Raw genomic sequence first — 18,311 nt, forward strand, 5'->3', positions numbered from 1 at the left:
ATACATTACTGTAGCATCATTTTGAGGATCGTAGCAACTCTCTCTACATCACTGTTGCATCATTTGAGATTTTAAGCAACTCTCACTACATCACTGTCGCATCATTTGGAGGATAGTAGCAACTCTCACCACATCACTGGAGCATCATTTTGAGGTTCGTAGCAACTCTCACTATATCACTTTAGCATCATTTTGAGATTTTTAGCAACTCTCACCACATTACTGTCAGCATCATTTTGAGGTCTTTCGCAACTCTTACCACATCACTGTCGCATCATTTTGAGATTTTAAGAAACTCTCACCACATCACTGTAGAATCATTTTGAGGTTTTAAGCAACTCTCACCACATTACTGTTGCATCATTTTGAGCTTCGTAGCAACTCTCACTACATTACTGTAGCATCATTTTGAGGTTCGTGGCAACTCTCACTACATCCTGTAGCATCATTTTGAGGATTTTAGAAACTCTCCCCCCATCACTTCAGCATCATTTTTAGATTTTTAGTAACTCCTACTACATTACTGTAGCATCATTTTGAGGTTCGTAGCAACTCTCACTACATCACTGGAGCATCATTTTGAGGTTCGTAGCAACTCTCACTACATTACTGACAGCATCATTTGAGGTTTTGAGCAACTCTCATCACATCACTTTCGCATCATTATGAGATTTTTAGCAATTCTCACCACATCACTGTAGCATCATTTTGAGGATAGTAACAAATCTCACTTCATGACTGTCAGCATCATTTTGAGGTTCGTAGCAACTCTGACTACATCACTGGAGCATCATTTTGAGTTTTTTGAAACTATTACCACATCACTGTCACATCATTTTGAGATTTTAAGCAACTCTCACTACATCATTGTAGCATCATTTGAAGGATAGTAGCAACTCTCACCACATCACTGTGGCATCATTTTGAGATTTTAAGCAACTCTCACTACATGACTGTCAGCATCATTTTAAGGTTTTAAGCAACTCTTACTGCATCACTTTAGCATCATTTTGAGATTAGTCGCAACTCTCACCCCATCACTGTGGCATCATTTCTTAGGTTAGTAGCAACTCTCATTACATCACTGTCAGCATCATTTTGAGGTTTTTAGCAACTCTCACTACATGACTGTAGCATCATTTTTTAGGTTCGTAGCAACTCTCACCACATCACTGTAGCATCATTTCTTAAGTAAGTAGCCACTCTCATTACATCACTTTGGCATGATTTTGAAATTACTATCAACTCTCACCACATCACTGTAGCATCATTTTGATGTCATGAGCAACTCTGACTACATCACTGTAGCATCATTTTGAGGTTATTAGCAACTCTCATTACATCACTTTAGCATCATTTTGACATTAGTTGCAACTCTCACTACAACACTGTAGCATCATTTCTTAGGTTCGTAGCATCTCTCATTACATCACTTGGTTATCATTTCTTATGTGAGAAGAAACTCTCACTACATCACTGTAGCTTTATTTTCAGTTAAGAAGAAACTCTCACTACATCACTGTAGCTTTATTTTCAGTTAAGAAGAAACTCTCACTACATTACTGTAGCTTTATTTTCAGTTAAGAAGAAACTCTCACTACATTACTGTAAGCATCAATTTGAGGATAGTGTCAACTCTTACTTCATCACTGCATCATTTTGAGGTTCGTAGCAACTCTCACTCCATGACTTTAGCATCAATTTTTAGGTTTTAATCAACTCTCACTACATTACTGTCAGCATCAATTTGAGCTTCCTAGTGACTCTCACTACATCACTGTCGCATCATTTCTTAGGTTCGGAGCAACTCTCATTACATCACTTTAGCATCATTTTTAAATTAGTAGCAACTGTCATTACATCACTTGAGCATCATTTTGAGGTTCGTAGAACTCTCACCACATCAGTGTAACATCATTTTGAGGTTAGTAGCAACTCTCACTACATCACTGAAGAATCATTTTGAGAATAGTTGAAACTCTCACTACATCACTGTAGCCTTATTTTGAGTTTAGCAGAAACTCTCACTACATTACTGTCAGCATCATTTTGAGGTTTTTAGCAACTCTCACCACATCACTGGAGCATCATTTCTTAGGGTAGTAGCAACTCTTACTACATCACTGAAGCATCATTTTGAGGATAGTAGTAACTCTTACTACACCACTGTCGAATCATTTAAAGGTTCGTAGCAATTCTCACTCCATTACTGTCAGCATCATTTTGAGGTTCGTAGAACTCTCACCACATCACTGTAGCATCCTTTCTTAGGTTAGTAGCAAGTCTCATTACATCACTTCAGCATCATTTTGAGGTTCGTAGCAACTCTCATGACATCACTATCAGCATCATTTTGAGGTTAGTCGCAACTCTCACTACATTATTGTGGCATCATTTTGAGGTTTTTCGCAACTCTCACTACATCACTGTAGCATCATTTGTTTGGTTAGTGGCAATTCTCACCACATCACTGTAGCATCATTTTGAGGTTCGTAGCAACTCTCACTACATTACTGACAGCATCATTTTGAGGTTTTAAGCAACTCTCACCACATCACTTGAAGAATCATTTTGAGATTTTTAGCAACTCTTACTACATCACTGTAGCATCATTTTGAGGAAAGTAGCAACTCTCACTTCATGACTGTCAGCATCATTTTAAGGTTTGAAGCAACTCTCACTACATCACTGGAGCATCATTTTGAGGTTTTTAGCAACTCTCACAACATCACTGAAGCATCATTTTGAGATTTTTAGCAACTCTTACGACATCACTGTAGCATCATTTTGAGCTTCGTAGCAACTCTCACTACATCACTGTAGCATCATTTTGAGGTTTTAAGCAACTCTCACTAAATCACTGTTGCATCATTTCTTAGGTTTGTAGCAATTCTTTTTACATCACTGGAGTATCATTTCTTAGATTAGTAGCAACTCTCACTACATTACTGGAGCATCATATTGAGGTTCGTAGTGTCACGTCCCCACGGTCACGGGCATGGGGGCGTTGCATTATTTTTGACTTCCTTCCCTTCTCAGGTTCGAGCTTCATGGGGCGGAGCTGCTGACTAATTGGGAGCACCTGGGCCCGGCGTCTCCCAGCTATAAAGCAGGCGATCAACCTGGCCGGTTGTCTGTCGCTCACTCCTCCTGGCCCACGTCGGAGCGATGGTTGTGTTTCTTGAGTTATGTCTTGTTTAGTTCTCTGCATCCATCACACCGCACACATACACCCCCTGTACACTCATGCACACACTCGCACTCACCACTGACACTACTGATAACCACACTCCACTGTACGTTATGGTTTGCCTTGTGTTGATTTTGCGTTACTAATAATAAATTATTAGTTGTGTTTCACGTTTAGTCTGCGTCTCCCTCCTTCGATGTCACGATTTCTGAGCCGGGTCGTGACAGAAGCAACTCTCACCACATCACTGTCGCATTATTTTGAGATTTTAAGCAACTCTCAGTACATCACTGGAGCATCATTTTGAGGTTCATCGAAACTCTCACTACATCACTGGAGCATCATTTGGAGGATAGTAGCAACTCTCACTACATGACTGTCAGCATCATTTTAAGGTTTTCAGCAACTCTCAGTACATCACTGGAGCATCATTTTGAGGTTCATCGAAACTCTCACTACATCACTGTAGCATCATTTTGAGGATAGTAGCAACTCTCACCACATCACTTTCGCATCATTTATTAGGTTAGAAGCAACTCTCATGACATCACTTTCGCATCTTTTTGAAATTAGTAGATACCCTCATTACATCACTGTCAGCATCATTTTGAGTTCATTATTATCATTGAGGTTATTCGAATCTTTCACTGCATTACTGTGAGCATTATTTTGATTTCATTAGCAATTCTTACGACATCTCTGTTGCATTATTTTGAGGTTATTAGCAACTCTTCCTACATCCCTGTAGCATTGTTTTTGAGGTCGTTAGCAACTCTTCCTACATCACTGTAGCATTTTTTGAGGTTATTCGCAAATCTTACGACATCACTCTCAGCATCATTTTGAGATCATTAGTAACTTTAATTACATCACTGTAGCATCGTTTTGAGGTTCGTAGCAAATATTACTACAAGACTGTCAGCATCACTTTGAGGTTATTCGTTACTTTCACTACATTACTGTCAGCATCACTTTCAGTTTGTTAGCAATCCTTAGAACATCACGGTAGCATCATTTTGAGGTTCGTAGCAACTATTACTACAATAATGTCAGTATTATTTTGAGTTTATTAGCAATTCTTACGACATCACTTTCGCATTATTGTGAGTTTTTTAGCAACTCTTACTAGATTACCGTCAGCATCATTTTGAGTTCATTAGCAATTCTTACAACATCACTGTCGCATCATTTTGAGTTCATTAGCAATTCTTACGACATCACTGTCGCATCATTTTGAGGTTATTAGCAACTATTACTACATTACTGTCAGCATCACTGAGTTTATTAGCATCCATCACCACGTGACTGTTAGCATCGTTTTGAGTTCAATAGCAATTCTTACGACATCACTGTCATCATCATTTTTAGGTTACTCGCAGCTCTAACCACATGACTGTCAGCATCACTTTGAGGTTATTCGAAACTTTCACTACATTACTGTTAGTATCATTTTGAGTTTATTAGCAATTCTTCCGACATCACTTTCAGCATCATTTTGAGGTTATTACCAATTCTTCTGACATCACTGTCGCATTATTTTGAGGTTGTTAGCAACTCTTACTACATTACTGTTGCATTATTTTAAGCAACTCTTTCTAACTGACTGTCAGCATCACTTTGAGGTTGTTCAAAACACTGACTAATTACTTTAAGCATCACTGATTTAATTAGCAACTATCACTACATTACTGTTAACATCATTTTGAGTTCATTAGCAATTCTTCCGACATCACTGTCGCAATATTTTGAGGTTCGTAGCAACTTTTACTACATTACTGTCAGCATCACTTTTAGGTTATTCAAAACTTTCACTCCATTACTGTTAGCATCATTTTGAGTTCATTAGCAATTCTTACTACATCACTGTCGCATCATTTTGAGATCATTAGCAATTCTTCCGACATCACTATCGCATTATTTTGAGGTTCGTAGCAACTCTTTCTACTTTACTGTTGCATTATTTTTACGTTATTAGCAGCTCTCACTACATTACTGTCAGAATCATTTTGAGGTTAATAGCAGCTCTCACTAGATTACTGTCAGCATCATTTTGAGTTCATTAGCAATTCTTACTACATTACTTTTGCATTATTTTGAGGTTAGTAGCAACTCTTACTACATGACTGTCAGCATCACTTTGAGGTTGTTTGAAACACTTACTACATTACTGTAAGCATCACTGAGTTTATTAGCAACTATCACTACATTACTGTTAGCATCATTTTGAGTTTATTAGCAATTCTTATGACATCACTGTATTATCAATTTGAGGTTAGTTTCAACTTTTCCAAAATTACCGTCAGCATCATTTTGAGTTCATTAGCATTTCTTCCGACATCACTGTCGCATTATTTTGAGATTATTAGCAATTCTTCCGACATCATTGTCGCATTATTTTGAAGTTCATAGAAACTCTTACTACATGACTGTCAGCATTACTTTGAGGTTATTCGAAACTTTCACAACATTACTTTTAGCATCATTTTGAGTTCATTAGCAATTCTAATGCGGCTCGAGGCCACGCTGGTTCACCGAGCGACAAGGTGAGCCTTGAAAACGGCATCGGTCGAGCTTCCCGGGCTTGGGATATCCGACATCCGGCATCGTTGTGAGAAACAAAGGGGGCTGCGCACGCGGCAGATTGGCACAAGGTAGGAAAGATCAGGCGCTGTGTCGGCCTCCCTGCCTGTCAGTCAGAAGGCTGTGTCCCTGGAGCTCATGTCTGTTCCTAAGCTCAGCGAGTCATACTTACCTGGCAGGGGAGATACCATGATCAGCAAGGTGGTTCTCCCCGGGTGGGGCTCAGCCATTGCACTGGGGCTGTGCTGACCCTGGTGAATTCCCCAAATGTGGGAATCTCAACTGCATAATTTCTGACAGTGGGGGACTGCGTCCGCGCTCTCCCCTGTGATCGTGTGAAAAAAGGAAAGAAAGAAAGAAAGGCCGACCACGGCGGCAACAACAACAACGGTGACCGCCTGTCCCGGCCAGTTGGCGGTCTCCTCTTGTGCTGGCCAGCCTGAGGAGACCGCGGAGGACGTAGCCTCGATGAGCTCCCAGTATCTCTCACACCTTCCAGCCCTAAATGAAGAGGGCAGGGTTTCTGCCACATTTAGTTGAGGGTCATGGTATCTGACAAGCCCTGGGCTCAGAACAATACATCCACGGCTCGTCTTCGCAGTAAGTGGAATGATACCAGAGAATTCATGCGTGGGAGGAGATCAACTTGGAAAACCCCGACTCCAGGATGAGTCGCTGGCTCGTGGCTTTGAACACCGCTTTGTTTTACTTTGAGTCGCCCCACTAGCATAGCAGGGTGAAGGCACCGATTGCCTTTGCTTTGGATAGCAGTGGGGACAACCAGTGCGCCAGATGCAGTGTTTATGGCACTGCATTTTGTGTCGCCACCCAAAATGTTGCAGTTCCTGCCCACAGCCGCGGCCGGGATTGGCTGTACCGGGGGTGCTGGCTCTCACGTCGGGTGGCTGACAGGCATCGCTTCTCGGCTTTTTGGCTAAGATCAAGTGTAGTATCTGTTCTTATCAGTTTAATATCTGGTACGTTCCCTATCCGGGAACCATGTATTAAATAGCTTTTTGGAACAGGGAGATGGAACGGGAGCTTGCTTCGTCCATTCCACGGATCAACCTGGTATTGCAGTGTTTCCAGGAGTGGTGCAATACCCCGCATTTCTCGTCGGAAATAAAACAAGCCTCCGCCAGGCACTCGCTCACCTGCTCCACCCAAAGCCGGACCAGGGTTCTCCTCCTGCACTGCAGCTTTTCCTCAGCCTGCGGCCGCAATGGCCTTCCAGGAACAGTGCGGGCCCCTCCCCTTTTGTCAGGAGCAAATCCCGTGCTCTTCAGGCCAACTCTCGAGTGCTGCACATGAGGCCGGGGCTGGATTTCCGCCCGCGCTGCCGCTGGGCGTCAAGTTGTGGCTCCGTTTGCACTCCAGATAAGGATGGAGGTCTGCTGACGGCACTGCTCTCGGAGCCTTTCCCAAAAGGCTTTGGAATGCACTCTGAAAGACCTGAACCTTCAATGTGCCTGAGCTTCCCGGGCTTGGGATATCCGACATCCGGCATCGTTGTGAGAAACAAAGGGGGCTGCGCACGCGGCAGATTGGCACAAGGTAGGAAAGATCAGGCGCTGTGTCGGCCTCCCTGCCTGTCAGTCAGAAGGCTGTGTCCCTGGACCTCATGTCTGTTCCTAAGCTCAGCGAGTCATACTTACCTGGCAGGGGAGATACCATGATCAGCAAGGTGGTTCTCCCCGGGTGAGGCTCAGCCATTGCACTGGGGCTGTGCTGACCCTGGTGAATTCCCCAAATGTGGGAATCTCAACTGCATAATTTCTGACAGTGGGGGACTGCGTCCGCGCTCTTCCCTGTGATCGTGTGAAAAAAGGAAAGAAAGAAAGAAAGGCCGACCACGGCGGCAACAACAACAACGGTGACCGCCTGTCCCGGCCAGTTGGCGGTCTCCTCTTGTGCTGGCCAGCCTGAGGAGACCGCGGAGGACGTAGCCTCGATGAGCTCCCAGTATCTCTCACACCTTCCAGCCCTAAATGAAGAGGGCAGGGTTTCTGCCACATTTAGTTGAGGGTCATGGTATCTGACAAGCCCTGAGCTCAGGACAATACATCCACGGCTCGTCTTCGCAGTAAGTGGAATGATACCAGAGAATTCATGCGTGGGAGGAGATCAACTTGGAAAACCCCGACTCCAGGATGAGTCGCTGGCTTGTGGCTTTGAACACCGCTTTGTTTTACTTTGAGTCGCCCCACTAGCATAGCAGGGTGAAGGCACCGATTGCCTTTGCTTTGGATAGCAGTGGGGACAACCAGTTTGCCAGATGTAGTGTTTATGGCACTGCATTTTGTGTCGCCACCCAAAATGTTGCAGTTCCTGCCCACAGCCGCGGCCGGGATTGGCTGTACCGGGGGTGCTGGCTCTCACGTCGGGTGGCTGACAAGCATCGCTTCTCTGCCTTTTGGCTAAGATCAAGTGTAGTATCTGTTCTTATCAGTTTAATATCTGGTACGTTCCCTATCCGGGAACCATATATTAAATTGCTTTTTGGAACAGGGAGATGGAACGGGAGCTTGCTCTGTCCTTTCCACGCATCAACCTGGTATTGCAGTGTTTCCAGGAGTGGTGCAATGCCCCGCATTTCTCGTCGGAAATAAAACAAGCCTCCGCCAGGCACTCGCTCACCTGCTCCACCCAAAGCCGGACCAGGGTTCTCCTCCTGCACTGCAGCTTTTCCTCAGCCTGCGGCCGCAATGGCCTTCCAGGAACAGTGCGGGCCCCTCCCCTTTTGTCAGGAGCAAATCCCGTGCTCTTCAGGCCAACTCTCGAGTGCTGCACATGAGGCCGGGGCTGGATTTCCGCCCGCGCTGCCGCTGGGCGTCAAGTTGTGGCTCCGTTTGCACTCCAGATAAGGATGGAGGTCCGCTGACGGCACTGCTCTCGGAGCCTTTCCCAAAAGGCTTTGGAATGCACTCTGAAAGACCTGAACCTTCAATGTGCCTGAGCTTCCCGGGCTTGGGATATCCGACATCCAGCATCGTTGTGAGAAACAAAGGGGGCTGCGCACGCGGCAGATTGGCACAAGGTAGGAAAGATCAGGCGCTGTGTCGGCCTCCCTGCCTGTCAGTCAGAAGGCTGTGTCGCTGGAGCTCATGTCTGTTCCTAAGCTCAGCGAGTCATACTTACCTGGCAGGGGAGATACCATGATCAGCCAGGTGGTTCTCCCCGGGTGAGGCTCAGCCATTGCACTGGGGCTGTGCTGACCCTGGTGAATTCCCCAAATGTGGGAATCTCTACTGCATAATTTCTGACAGTGGGGGACTGCGTCCGCGCTCTCCCCTGTGATCGTGTGAAAAAAGGAAAGAAAGAAAGAAAGGCCGACCACGGCGGCAACAACAACAACGGTGACCGCCTGTCCCGGCCAGTTGGTGGTCTCCTCTTGTGCTGGCCAGCCTGAGGAGACCGCGGAGGACGTAGCCTCGATGAGCTCCCAGTATCTCTCACACCTTCCAGCCCTAAATGAAGAGGGCAGGGTTTCTGCCACATTTAGTTGAGGGTCATGGTATCTGACAAGCCCTGAGCTCAGGACAATACATCCACGGCTCGTCTTCGCAGTAAGTGGAATGATACCAGAGAATTCATGCGTGGGAGGAGATCAACTTGGAAAACCCCGACTCCAGGATGAGTCGCTGGCTTGTGGCTTTGAGCACCGCTTTGTTTTACTTTGAGTCGCCCCACTAGCATAGCAGGGTGAAGGCACCGATTGCCTTTGCTTTGGATAGCAGTGGGGACAACCAGTGCGCCAGATGTAGTGTTTATGGCACTGCATTTTGTGTCGCCACCCAAAATGTTGCAGTTCCTGCCCACAGCCGCGGCCGGGATTGGCTGTACCGGGGGTGCTGGCTCTCACGTCGGGTGGCTTACAGGCATCGCTTCTCGGCCTTTTGGCTAAGATCAAGTGTAGTATCTGTTCTTATCAGTTTAATATCTGGTACGTTCCCTATCCGGGAACCATATATTAAATTTGCTTTTTGGAACAGGGAGATGGAACGGGAGCTTGCTCCGTCCTTTCCACGCATCAACCTGGTATTGCAGTGTTTCCAGGAGTGGTGCAATGCCCCGCATTTCTCGTCGGAAATAAAACAAGCCTCCGCCAGGCACTCGCTCACCTGCTCCACCCAAAGCCGGACCAGGGTTCTCCTCCTGCACTGCAGCTTTTCCTCAGCCTGCGGCCGCAATGGCCTTCCAGGAACAGTGCGGGCCCCTCCCCTTTTGTCAGGAGCAAATCCCGTGCTCTTCAGGCCAACTCTCGAGTGCTGCACATGAGGCCGGGGCTGGATTTCCGCCCGCGCTGCCGCTGGGCGTCAAGTTGTGGCTCCGTTTGCACTCCAGATAAGGATGGAGGTCCGCTGACGGCACTGCTCTCGGAGCCTTTCCCAAAAGGCTTTGGAATGCACTCTGAAAGACCTGAACCTTCAATGTGCCTGAGCTTCCCGGGCTTGGGATATCCGACATCCGGCATCGTTGTGAGAAACAAAGGGGGCTGCGCACGCGGCAGATTGGCACAAGGTAGGAAAGATCAGGCGCTGTGTCGGCCTCCCTGCCTGTCAGTCAGAAGGCTGTGTCCCTGGAGCTCATGTCTGTTCCTAAGCTCAGCGAGTCATACTTACCTGGCAGGGGAGATACCATGATCAGCAAGGTGGTTCTCCCCGGGTGAGGCTCAGCCATTGCACTGGGGCTGTGCTGACCCTGGTGAATTCCCCAAATGTGGGAATCTCAACTGCATAATTTCTGACAGTGGGGGACTGCGTCCGCGCTCTCCCCTGTGATCGTGTGAAAAAAGGAAAGAAAGAAAGAAAGGCCGACCACGGCGGCAACAACAACAACGGTGACCGCCTGTCCCGGCCAGTTGGCGGTCTCCTCTTGTGCTGGCCAGCCTGAGGAGACCGCGGAGGACGTAGCCTCGATGAGCTCCCAGTATCTCTCACACCTTCCAGCCCTAAATGAAGAGGGCAGGGTTTCTGCCACATTTAGTTGAGGGTCATGGTATCTGACAAGCCCTGAGCTCAGGACAATACATCCACGGCTCGTCTTCGCAGTAAGTGGAATGATACCAGAGAATTCATGCGTGGGAGGAGATCAACTTGGAAAACCCCGACTCCAGGATGAGTCGCTGGCTTGTGGCTTTGAACACCGCTTTGTTTTACTTTGAGTCGCCCCACTAGCATAGCAGGGTGAAGGCACCGATTGCCTTTGCTTTGGATAGCAGTGGGGACAACCAGTTTGCCAGATGTAGTGTTTATGGCACTGCATTTTGTGTCGCCACCCAAAATGTTGCAGTTCCTGCCCACAGCCGCGGCCGGGATTGGCTGTACCGGGGGTGCTGGCTCTCACGTCGGGTGGCTGACAAGCATCGCTTCTCGGCCTTTTGGCTAAGATCAAGTGTAGTATCTGTTCTTATCAGTTTAATATCTGGTACGTTCCCTATCCGGGAACCATATATTAAATTGCTTTTTGGAACAGGGAGATGGAACGGGAGCTTGCTCCGTCCTTTCCACGCATCAACCTGGTATTGCAGTGTTTCCAGGAGTGGTGCAATGCCCCGCATTTCTCGTCGGAAATAATACAAGCCTCCGCCAGGCACTCGCTCACCTGCTCCACCCAAAGCCGGACCAGGGTTCTCCTCCTGCACTGCAGCTTTTCCTCAGCCTGCGGCCGCAATGACAGGCATCGCTTCTCGGCCTTTTGGCTAAGATCAAGTGTAGTATCTGTTCTTATCAGTTTAATATCTGGTACGTTCCCTATCCGGGAACCATATATTAAATTGCTTTTTGGAACAGGGAGATGGAACGGGAGCTTGCTCCGTCCTTTCCACGCATCAACCTGGTATTGCAGTGTTTCCAGGAGTGGTGCAATGCCCCGCATTTCTCGTCGGAAATAAAACAAGCCTCCGCCAGGCACTCGCTCACCTGCTCCACCCAAAGCCGGACCAGGGTTCTCCTCCTGCACTGCAGCTTTTCCTCAGCCTGCGGCCGCAATGGCCTTCCAGGAACAGTGCGGGCCCCTCCCCTTTTGTCAGGAGCAAATCCCGTGCTCTTCAGGCCAACTCTCGAGTGCTGCACATGAGGCCGGGGCTGGATTTCCGCCCGCGCTGCCGCTGGGCGTCAAGTTGTGGCTCCGTTTGCACTCCAGATAAGGATGGAGGTCCGCTGACGGCACTGCTCTCGGAGCCTTTCCCAAAAGGCTTTGGAATGCACTCTGAAAGACCTGAACCTTCAATGTGCCTGAGCTTCCCGGGCTTGGGATATCCGACATCCGGCATCGTTGTGAGAAACAAAGGGGGCTGCGCACGCGGCAGATTGGCACAAGGTAGGAAAGATCAGGCGCTGTGTCGGCCTCCCTGCCTGTCAGTCAGAAGGCTGTGTCGCTGGAGCTCATGTCTGTTCCTAAGCTCAACGAGTCATACTTACCTGGCAGGGGAGATACCATGATCAGCAAGGTGGTTCTCCCCGGGTGAGGCTCAGCCATTGCACTGGGGCTGTGCTGACCCTGGTGAATTCCCCAAATGTGGGAATCTCAACTGCATAATTTCTGACAGTGGGGGACTGCGTCCGCGCTCTCCCCTGTGATCGTGTGAAAAAAGGAAAGAAAGAAAGAAAGGCCGACCACGGCGGCAACAACAACAACGGTGACCGCCTGTCCCGGCCAGTTGGCGGTCTCCTCTTGTGCTGGCCAGCCTGAGGAGACCGCGGAGGACGTAGCCTCGATGAGCTCCCAGTATCTCTCACACCTTCCAGCCCTAAATGAAGAGGGCAGGGTTTCTGCCACATTTAGTTGAGGGTCATGGTATCTGACAAGCCCTGAGCTCAGGACAATACATCCACGGCTCGTCTTCGCAGTAAGTGGAATGATACCAGAGAATTCATGCGTGGGAGGAGATCAACTTGGAAAACCCCGACTCCAGGATGAGTCGCTGGCTTGTGGCTTTGAGCACCGCTTTGTTTTACTTTGAGTCGCCCCACTAGCATAGCAGGGTGAAGGCACCGATTGCCTTTGCTTTGGATAGCAGTGGGGACAACCAGTGCGCCAGATGTAGTGTTTATGGCACTGCATTTTGTGTCGCCACCCAAAATGTTGCAGTTCCTGCCCACAGCCGCGGCCGGGATTGGCTGTACCGGGGGTGCTGGCTCTCACGTCGGGTGGCTGACAGGCATCGCTTCTCGGCCTTTTGGCTAAGATCAAGTGTAGTATCTGTTCTTATCAGTTTAATATCTGGTACGTTCCCTATCCGGGAACCATATATTAAATTGCTTTTTGGAACAGGGAGATGGAACGGGAGCTTGCTCCGTCCTTTCCACGCATCAACCTGGTATTGCAGTGTTTCCAGGAGTGGTGCAATGCCCCGCATTTCTCGTCGGAAATAAAACAAGCCTCCGCCAGGCACTCGCTCACCTGCTCCACCCAAAGCCGGACCAGGGTTCTCCTCCTGCACTGCAGCTTTTCCTCAGCCTGCGGCCGCAATGGCCTTCCAGGAACAGTGCGGGCCCCTCCCCTTTTGTCAGGAGCAAATCCCGTGCTCTTCAGGCCAACTCTCGAGTGCTGCACATGAGGCCGGGGCTGGATTTCCGCCCGCGCTGCCGCTGGGCGTCAAGTTGTGGCTCCGTTTGCACTCCAGATAAGGATGGAGGTCCGCTGACGGCACTGCTCTCGGAGCCTTTCCCAAAAGGCTTTGGAATGCACTCTGAAAGACCTGAACCTTCAATGTGCCTGAGCTTCCCGGGCTTGGGATATCCGACATCCAGCATCGTTGTGAGAAACAAAGGGGGCTGCGCACGCGGCAGATTGGCACAAGGTAGGAAAGATCAGGCGCTGTGTCGGCCTCCCTGCCTGTCAGTCAGAAGGCTGTGTCGCTGGAGCTCATGTCTGTTCCTAAGCTCAGCGAGTCATACTTACCTGGCAGGGGAGATACCATGATCAGCCAGGTGGTTCTCCCCGGGTGAGGCTCAGCCATTGCACTGGGGCTGTGCTGACCCTGGTGAATTCCCCAAATGTGGGAATCTCTACTGCATAATTTCTGACAGTGGGGGACTGCGTCCGCGCTCTCCCCTGTGATCGTGTGAAAAAAGGAAAGAAAGAAAGAAAGGCCGACCACGGCGGCAACAACAACAACGGTGACCGCCTGTCCCGGCCAGTTGGTGGTCTCCTCTTGTGCTGGCCAGCCTGAGGAGACCGCGGAGGACGTAGCCTCGATGAGCTCCCAGTATCTCTCACACCTTCCAGCCCTAAATGAAGAGGGCAGGGTTTCTGCCACATTTAGTTGAGGGTCATGGTATCTGACAAGCCCTGAGCTCAGGACAATACATCCACGGCTCGTCTTCGCAGTAAGTGGAATGATACCAGAGAATTCATGCGTGGGAGGAGATCAACTTGGAAAACCCCGACTCCAGGATGAGTCGCTGGCTTGTGGCTTTGAGCACCGCTTTGTTTTACTTTGAGTCGCCCCACTAGCATAGCAGGGTGAAGGCACCGATTGCCTTTGCTTTGGATAGCAGTGGGGACAACCAGTGCGCCAGATGTAGTGTTTATGGCACTGCATTTTGTGTCGCCACCCAAAATGTTGCAGTTCCTGCCCACAGCCGCGGCCGGGATTGGCTGTACCGGGGGTGCTGGCTCTCACGTCGGGTGGCTTACAGGCATCGCTTCTCGGCCTTTTGGCTAAGATCAAGTGTAGTATCTGTTCTTATCAGTTTAATATCTGGTACGTTCCCTATCCGGGAACCATATATTAAATTTGCTTTTTGGAACAGGGAGATGGAACGGGAGCTTGCTCCGTCCTTTCCACGCATCAACCTGGTATTGCAGTGTTTCCAGGAGTGGTGCAATGCCCCGCATTTCTCGTCGGAAATAAAACAAGCCTCCGCCAGGCACTCGCTCACCTGCTCCACCCAAAGCCGGACCAGGGTTCTCCTCCTGCACTGCAGCTTTTCCTCAGCCTGCGGCCGCAATGGCCTTCCAGGAACAGTGCGGGCCCCTCCCCTTTTGTCAGGAGCAAATCCCGTGCTCTTCAGGCCAACTCTCGAGTGCTGCACATGAGGCCGGGGCTGGATTTCCGCCCGCGCTGCCGCTGGGCGTCAAGTTGTGGCTCCGTTTGCACTCCAGATAAGGATGGAGGTCCGCTGACGGCACTGCTCTCGGAGCCTTTCCCAAAAGGCTTTGGAATGCACTCTGAAAGACCTGAACCTTCAATGTGCCTGAGCTTCCCGGGCTTGGGATATCCGACATCCGGCATCGTTGTGAGAAACAAAGGGGGCTGCGCACGCGGCAGATTGGCACAAGGTAGGAAAGATCAGGCGCTGTGTCGGCCTCCCTGCCTGTCAGTCAGAAGGCTGTGTCCCTGGAGCTCATGTCTGTTCCTAAGCTCAGCGAGTCATACTTACCTGGCAGGGGAGATACCATGATCAGCAAGGTGGTTCTCCCCGGGTGAGGCTCAGCCATTGCACTGGGGCTGTGCTGACCCTGGTGAATTCCCCAAATGTGGGAATCTCAACTGCATAATTTCTGACAGTGGGGGACTGCGTCCGCGCTCTCCCCTGTGATCGTGTGAAAAAAGGAAAGAAAGAAAGAAAGGCCGACCACGGCGGCAACAACAACAACGGTGACCGCCTGTCCCGGCCAGTTGGCGGTCTCCTCTTGTGCTGGCCAGCCTGAGGAGACCGCGGAGGACGTAGCCTCGATGAGCTCCCAGTATCTCTCACACCTTCCAGCCCTAAATGAAGAGGGCAGGGTTTCTGCCACATTTAGTTGAGGGTCATGGTATCTGACAAGCCCTGAGCTCAGGACAATACATCCACGGCTCGTCTTCGCAGTAAGTGGAATGATACCAGAGAATTCATGCGTGGGAGGAGATCAACTTGGAAAACCCCGACTCCAGGATGAGTCGCTGGCTTGTGGCTTTGAACACCGCTTTGTTTTACTTTGAGTCGCCCCACTAGCATAGCAGGGTGAAGGCACCGATTGCCTTTGCTTTGGATAGCAGTGGGGACAACCAGTTTGCCAGATGTAGTGTTTATGGCACTGCATTTTGTGTCGCCACCCAAAATGTTGCAGTTCCTGCCCACAGCCGCGGCCGGGATTGGCTGTACCGGGGGTGCTGGCTCTCACGTCGGGTGGCTGACAAGCATCGCTTCTCGGCCTTTTGGCTAAGATCAAGTGTAGTATCTGTTCTTATCAGTTTAATATCTGGTACGTTCCCTATCCGGGAACCATATATTAAATTGCTTTTTGGAACAGGGAGATGGAACGGGAGCTTGCTCCGTCCTTTCCACGCATCAACCTGGTATTGCAGTGTTTCCAGGAGTGGTGCAATGCCCCGCATTTCTCGTCGGAAATAATACAAGCCTCCGCCAGGCACTCGCTCACCTGCTCCACCCAAAGCCGGACCAGGGTTCTCCTCCTGCACTGCAGCTTTTCCTCAGCCTGCGGCCGCAATGACAGGCATCGCTTCTCGGCCTTTTGGCTAAGATCAAGTGTAGTATCTGTTCTTATCAGTTTAATATCTGGTACGTTCCCTATCCGGGAACCATATATTAAATTGCTTTTTGGAACAGGGAGATGGAACGGGAGCTTGCTCCGTCCTTTCCACGCATCAACCTGGTATTGCAGTGTTTCCAGGAGTGGTGCAATGCCCCGCATTTCTCGTCGGAAATAAAACAAGCCTCCGCCAGGCACTCGCTCACCTGCTCCACCCAAAGCCGGACCAGGGTTCTCCTCCTGCACTGCAGCTTTTCCTCAGCCTGCGGCCGCAATGGCCTTCCAGGAACAGTGCGGGCCCCTCCCCTTTTGTCAGGAGCAAATCCCGTGCTCTTCAGGCCAACTCTCGAGTGCTGCACATGAGGCCGGGGCTGGATTTCCGCCCGCGCTGCCGCTGGGCGTCAAGTTGTGGCTCCGTTTGCACTCCAGATAAGGATGGAGGTCCGCTGACGGCACTGCTCTCGGAGCCTTTCCCAAAAGGCTTTGGAATGCACTCTGAAAGACCTGAACCTTCAATGTGCCTGAGCTTCCCGGGCTTGGGATATCCGACATCCGGCATCGTTGTGAGAAACAAAGGGGGCTGCGCACGCGGCAGATTGGCACAAGGTAGGAAAGATCAGGCGCTGTGTCGGCCTCCCTGCCTGTCAGTCAGAAGGCTGTGTCGCTGGAGCTCATGTCTGTTCCTAAGCTCAACGAGTCATACTTACCTGGCAGGGGAGATACCATGATCAGCAAGGTGGTTCTCCCCGGGTGAGGCTCAGCCATTGCACTGGGGCTGTGCTGACCCTGGTGAATTCCCCAAATGTGGGAATCTCAACTGCATAATTTCTGACAGTGGGGGACTGCGTCCGCGCTCTCCCCTGTGATCGTGTGAAAAAAGGAAAGAAAGAAAGAAAGGCCGACCACGGCGGCAACAACAACAACGGTGACCGCCTGTCCCGGCCAGTTGGCGGTCTCCTCTTGTGCTGGCCAGCCTGAGGAGACCGCGGAGGACGTAGCCTCGATGAGCTCCCAGTATCTCTCACACCTTCCAGCCCTAAATGAAGAGGGCAGGGTTTCTGCCACATTTAGTTGAGGGTCATGGTATCTGACAAGCCCTGAGCTCAGGACAATACATCCACGGCTCGTCTTCGCAGTAAGTGGAATGATACCAGAGAATTCATGCGTGGGAGGAGATCAACTTGGAAAACCCCGACTCCAGGATGAGTCGCTGGCTTGTGGCTTTGAGCACCGCTTTGTTTTACTTTGAGTCGCCCCACTAGCATAGCAGGGTGAAGGCACCGATTGCCTTTGCTTTGGATAGCAGTGGGGACAACCAGTGCGCCAGATGTAGTGTTTATGGCACTGCATTTTGTGTCGCCACCCAAAATGTTGCAGTTCCTGCCCACAGCCGCGGCCGGGATTGGCTGTACCGGGGGTGCTGGCTCTCACGTCGGGTGGCTGACAGGCATCGCTTCTCGGCCTTTTGGCTAAGATCAAGTGTAGTATCTGTTCTTATCAGTTTAATATCTGGTACGTTCCCTATCCGGGAACCATATATTAAATTGCTTTTTGGAACAGGGAGATGGAACGGGAGCTTGCTCCGTCCTTTCCACGCATCAACCTGGTATTGCAGTGTTTCCAGGAGTGGTGCAATGCCCCGCATTTCTCGTCGGAAATAAAACAAGCCTCCGCCAGGCACTCGCTCACCTGCTCCACCCAAAGCCGGACCAGGGTTCTCCTCCTGCACTGCAGCTTTTCCTCAGCCTGCGGCCGCAATGGCCTTCCAGGAACAGTGCGGGCCCCTCCCCTTTTGTCAGGAGCAAATCCCGTGCTCTTCAGGCCAACTCTCGAGTGCTGCACATGAGGCCGGGGCTGGATTTCCGCCCGCGCTGCCGCTGGGCGTCAAGTTGTGGCTCCGTTTGCACTCCAGATAAGGATGGAGGTCCGCTGACGGCACTGCTCTCGGAGCCTTTCCCAAAAGGCTTTGGAATGCACTCTGAAAGACCTGAACCTTCAATGTGCCTGAGCTTCCCGGGCTTGGGATATCCGACATCCAGCATCGTTGTGAGAAACAAAG

At 50.0% G+C, this 18,311-nt stretch overlaps 18 non-coding genes across 18 annotated transcripts; all 18 read left to right on the forward strand.

The window, feature by feature from the left end:
- Nucleotides 1-5,934: 5,934 nt before the first annotated feature.
- Nucleotides 5,935-6,098, forward strand: LOC147271314 (U1 spliceosomal RNA). The gene has a single exon (XR_015116695.1). It is a non-coding gene; the product is annotated as a U1 spliceosomal RNA (small nuclear RNA).
- Nucleotides 6,099-6,684: 586 nt separating this feature from the next.
- Nucleotides 6,685-6,875, forward strand: LOC147271315 (U2 spliceosomal RNA). The gene has a single exon (XR_015116485.1). It is a non-coding gene; the product is annotated as a U2 spliceosomal RNA (small nuclear RNA).
- Nucleotides 6,876-7,417: 542 nt separating this feature from the next.
- On the forward strand, nucleotides 7,418-7,581 carry LOC147271316 (U1 spliceosomal RNA). The gene has a single exon (XR_015116820.1). It is a non-coding gene; the product is annotated as a U1 spliceosomal RNA (small nuclear RNA).
- A 586-nt stretch (nucleotides 7,582-8,167) lies between these two features.
- Nucleotides 8,168-8,358, forward strand: LOC147271317 (U2 spliceosomal RNA). Its single transcript, XR_015117387.1, has one exon. It is a non-coding gene; the product is annotated as a U2 spliceosomal RNA (small nuclear RNA).
- A 542-nt stretch (nucleotides 8,359-8,900) lies between these two features.
- Nucleotides 8,901-9,064, forward strand: LOC147271318 (U1 spliceosomal RNA). The gene has a single exon (XR_015116979.1). It is a non-coding gene; the product is annotated as a U1 spliceosomal RNA (small nuclear RNA).
- Nucleotides 9,065-9,650: 586 nt separating this feature from the next.
- Nucleotides 9,651-9,842, forward strand: LOC147271319 (U2 spliceosomal RNA). Its single transcript, XR_015117340.1, has one exon. It is a non-coding gene; the product is annotated as a U2 spliceosomal RNA (small nuclear RNA).
- Nucleotides 9,843-10,384: 542 nt separating this feature from the next.
- On the forward strand, nucleotides 10,385-10,548 carry LOC147271320 (U1 spliceosomal RNA). The gene has a single exon (XR_015116580.1). It is a non-coding gene; the product is annotated as a U1 spliceosomal RNA (small nuclear RNA).
- A 586-nt stretch (nucleotides 10,549-11,134) lies between these two features.
- On the forward strand, nucleotides 11,135-11,325 carry LOC147271321 (U2 spliceosomal RNA). Its single transcript, XR_015117151.1, has one exon. It is a non-coding gene; the product is annotated as a U2 spliceosomal RNA (small nuclear RNA).
- A 126-nt stretch (nucleotides 11,326-11,451) lies between these two features.
- On the forward strand, nucleotides 11,452-11,642 carry LOC147271322 (U2 spliceosomal RNA). Its single transcript, XR_015117153.1, has one exon. It is a non-coding gene; the product is annotated as a U2 spliceosomal RNA (small nuclear RNA).
- A 542-nt stretch (nucleotides 11,643-12,184) lies between these two features.
- LOC147271323 (U1 spliceosomal RNA) lies at nucleotides 12,185-12,348 on the forward strand. Its single transcript, XR_015116581.1, has one exon. It is a non-coding gene; the product is annotated as a U1 spliceosomal RNA (small nuclear RNA).
- Nucleotides 12,349-12,934: 586 nt separating this feature from the next.
- Nucleotides 12,935-13,125, forward strand: LOC147271324 (U2 spliceosomal RNA). Its single transcript, XR_015117154.1, has one exon. It is a non-coding gene; the product is annotated as a U2 spliceosomal RNA (small nuclear RNA).
- Nucleotides 13,126-13,667: 542 nt separating this feature from the next.
- LOC147271325 (U1 spliceosomal RNA) lies at nucleotides 13,668-13,831 on the forward strand. The gene has a single exon (XR_015116981.1). It is a non-coding gene; the product is annotated as a U1 spliceosomal RNA (small nuclear RNA).
- A 586-nt stretch (nucleotides 13,832-14,417) lies between these two features.
- Nucleotides 14,418-14,609, forward strand: LOC147271326 (U2 spliceosomal RNA). Its single transcript, XR_015117351.1, has one exon. It is a non-coding gene; the product is annotated as a U2 spliceosomal RNA (small nuclear RNA).
- Nucleotides 14,610-15,151: 542 nt separating this feature from the next.
- LOC147271327 (U1 spliceosomal RNA) lies at nucleotides 15,152-15,315 on the forward strand. Its single transcript, XR_015116582.1, has one exon. It is a non-coding gene; the product is annotated as a U1 spliceosomal RNA (small nuclear RNA).
- A 586-nt stretch (nucleotides 15,316-15,901) lies between these two features.
- LOC147271328 (U2 spliceosomal RNA) lies at nucleotides 15,902-16,092 on the forward strand. Its single transcript, XR_015117155.1, has one exon. It is a non-coding gene; the product is annotated as a U2 spliceosomal RNA (small nuclear RNA).
- Nucleotides 16,093-16,218: 126 nt separating this feature from the next.
- On the forward strand, nucleotides 16,219-16,409 carry LOC147271329 (U2 spliceosomal RNA). The gene has a single exon (XR_015117156.1). It is a non-coding gene; the product is annotated as a U2 spliceosomal RNA (small nuclear RNA).
- Nucleotides 16,410-16,951: 542 nt separating this feature from the next.
- On the forward strand, nucleotides 16,952-17,115 carry LOC147271330 (U1 spliceosomal RNA). Its single transcript, XR_015116585.1, has one exon. It is a non-coding gene; the product is annotated as a U1 spliceosomal RNA (small nuclear RNA).
- Nucleotides 17,116-17,701: 586 nt separating this feature from the next.
- On the forward strand, nucleotides 17,702-17,892 carry LOC147271331 (U2 spliceosomal RNA). Its single transcript, XR_015117158.1, has one exon. It is a non-coding gene; the product is annotated as a U2 spliceosomal RNA (small nuclear RNA).
- Nucleotides 17,893-18,311: the final 419 nt, after the last annotated feature.

This window comes from Aulostomus chinensis, chromosome 1 (assembly GCF_037954235.1).
Source record: "Aulostomus chinensis isolate RoL2024-O1b breed Wild chromosome 1, RoL_Achi_v1.0, whole genome shotgun sequence".
Lineage (NCBI taxonomy): Eukaryota > Metazoa > Chordata > Actinopteri > Syngnathiformes > Aulostomidae > Aulostomus > Aulostomus chinensis.